Raw genomic sequence first — 3216 nt, forward strand, 5'->3', positions numbered from 1 at the left:
GCCTGGCGGAAGCCAATACAGTAAATAAATAGTGTCCATTGAGCTGTGACATTCTGTATGCAAAAAGGCTTTTCATACATTTATACATAAACAGTACAGAACAGTATACACAATATTTACAATCATTCAGACTAGGGACTCGACCCTATATAACAGTACAGTAACACTCAGTCTATCCAGAACAGTAAAACAGTACAGAAGGGGGAATTGTAAAAGAACCCTAAGCCTTAACAGATAGGCTCGGAACCTCGCAGTGAGGCACAAAGGCTGGCTTGACAAAACTGGAGTCTAACCCACGCTCCTAGCTCCGATCTGGTGGCTGAGCACCTACATATATATATAAACAGTGAGCTAAAGCCCAGTGAATAACATAAAGCGTAAAGGGGTTTAGAATGATTGTCCTTACAGTAATGAAAACAGTTCAATTCAATCAGTATTTTAGTTGTTCAGTACAGCAAACAGTCATATGTGGTACATCCATTAGCATAACAGTAATAGTAGGTCTTAAAAGACCGAACAGTAATGATGGCCATCAGTCAGTAAACAGTAGTGGTTCCACGAGGGAACCGACAGAGATCTCTGTAACAGTAACAGTAACAGTAAACAGTAGGTACTAAGGATGCCACAGTACAGTTCAGAAATAAAGGACATACATTCATTCAGTAATACCAGTTCAGTAAACAGTTCAGTTCAGTATTCAAAAGATATCAGTTGAACATATCTTTACACAATTGTTACTCACAGAGTTCTGGGCTACAGTATGCTAGAGCGTGTCTCCCCAGTCGCCAACCCTACACAGTTAACAGATTGAACACACACTAAGCTACACAGTTGGGAAATATCATAACTTAATCCCTAATTTGCCTTGGTGTGTTCTACAACGATATCCTCATCTAAATGTCTTAAACTAGGCCTAAGAATGCCTAGGATGGGATGAGGATGCAAAAATACACTTAGAAAACATTTCGCAAACTTTGCTGAAAATAGGGGCTTCGCTCGAGCGAGACTTTCTCCGCTCGAGCGTAAGTCCAAAATCAAAGGCTTCGCTCGAGCGAGGAATCCTTCGCTCGAGCGGTCTGTAAAACAGTAAAAGTACTGGATGCTGAGATTTTACGCGCGATGGTCGCTCGATGGTCGCTCGAGCGGAGCCCTGGACAAAGGTGCTCGCTCGAGCGGGGAACCCTTCGCTCGAGCGAGGAAACCAAATCTGGAATTTCCAGATTTGCCTCCCAAGCTCAAACCAAGCATTCAATCACTCCAAACTCGACCTCTTGGGCCCAAATTCTGGAAAACATCACTAAGTTCAATGTATAACAAGTTTCAAAGCTCAATTTATGAATTCAAGCCCCAAAGGTGAGTCAATTAAAACCATATTCAAACCCATTTTCAAGAACAACATTCAAACATGCATGAATGAGTTTTAAACCAAATTGAAGCTCCAAAGCTTGCTCAAATGAGCTCATTTCTTTCCAAAACCAGATGAAAACATGGTCTATAACAACAATATGAGCATGCATGTACTAATGTCCATGTAATCAACCTCAAAATGCAACAATACTAACATGCATGCAAGAGATGAGCTTCAATCCAACATGTATGCACCAAAACATGGCTTAACTCTACAATTAAAGCATGAATTGTGCAAGAATGGATTCTAAGACAACAACAAGAAGATGAATGTCCTACCTTAGTCTTGTGTTCAAGGTCTAGGAGTTCAAAGTAGCAATCAACACTTCAACAATTCTTCAATTAGCAAGCAAACCCAAGATGGAAGACAAGTTCTCTCACTCTCTCCCTCCCATGGTCGGCTAGGCTCAAGAGAAATGGCTGATGGAAATGTTTTGAGTCAAGTATGCAAGACTCTAGCATCACTAGGTAATGTGCCACTAAGGGTGGCAATATGGTAAATAAACCAAACTCTTTAATTAGCTTATTTTAATCTAATTTAATCATACTTAATCAATTTTCAGATAATTGTACTATAAAATCACATAAATTATGAGGGTCACGGAACATCAATCGGTTTCTAATTCGGCCGCCGATAAGGCCTTCAATTAGCAGTTTAAACATATAAACATGAACAGATAATCAGACAATCAAACAGATAGAATGCAATTAACTAACATATACTCAGTCAATTCAGTTTCCAATTTCAGTCAGTCAGTTCAGTACTTTAATCAGTTCAATTATCAGTCAGTTATCAGTCATCATCAGTTCCGTTTAGCAGTAATCGGTGATTATCGGTAATCAATCAGTCCCTAATCAGTAAACAGTATGAGGGTTGTTACAGTCTCCCCTCCTTATAAAGAGTTTAGTCCTCTAAACTCGAGTTACCTTCATTCTAGAAGAAAACAGGATTCAGTGGAAACAGTTCAGGATATCGTTTGGCCATGTCATCTTCCCTTTCCCAAGTGGCATACACGCCACCGTGGTTTTGCCAGTCAACTTTCACTAACGGGATCTCTTTGTTCCTCAGTTTCTTGATTCGTCGGTTTACAATCTGTATAGGCCGTTCCTCGTAAGTGTAGTCATCACTCAACACTATCCGAGTAGGCTCAATCACATGGAAGGGATCCCGGAGATAATCTCTTAACATAGAAATGTGGAAGACGTTATGCATATGCTCCATTTCAGGAGGAAGCGCAACTTGATACGCCACCGGATTGATTTTCTCAATGATCTCATATGGTCCGACGTATCTCGGTGCTAACTTGCCTTTGACTCCAAAACGAGTCTGGCCTTTCATTGGTGTCACTTTCACAAAAACGTGATCACCCACTTCATACTCTCTGTCCCGTCTCCTGACATCTGCATAACTTTTCTGTCTACTCTGTGCAGTTTTTAGTCTTTGCTGTATCAGTTTCACTTTTTCAGTTGTTTCATACACAATCTCGGGCCCAAGCAAAGGCCCATCTCCAACTTCTGCCCAGCAGATTGGAGATCTACATTTTCTGTCATACAATGCCTCGAAGGGCGCCATACCTATACTCGAATGGTAGCTGTTGTTGTAGGCGAATTCAGCTAATGGCAGATGACTTTCCCAGTCTCCCTGAAAATCAAGGACACACATTCTCAGTAAATCCTCCAGAGTTTGGATGGTCCTTTCTGATTGGCCATCTGTCTGAGGATGATAGGCACTACTCAGTCTCAGTTCAGTACCCAGTGCAGTTTGTAGGCTTTGCCAAAACCTCGATGTAAACTTCGAATCCCTGTCAG

This window comes from Camellia sinensis, chromosome 1, assembly GCF_055761805.1.
Source record: "Camellia sinensis isolate YWXY chromosome 1, ASM5576180v1, whole genome shotgun sequence".
Lineage (NCBI taxonomy): Eukaryota > Viridiplantae > Streptophyta > Magnoliopsida > Ericales > Theaceae > Camellia > Camellia sinensis.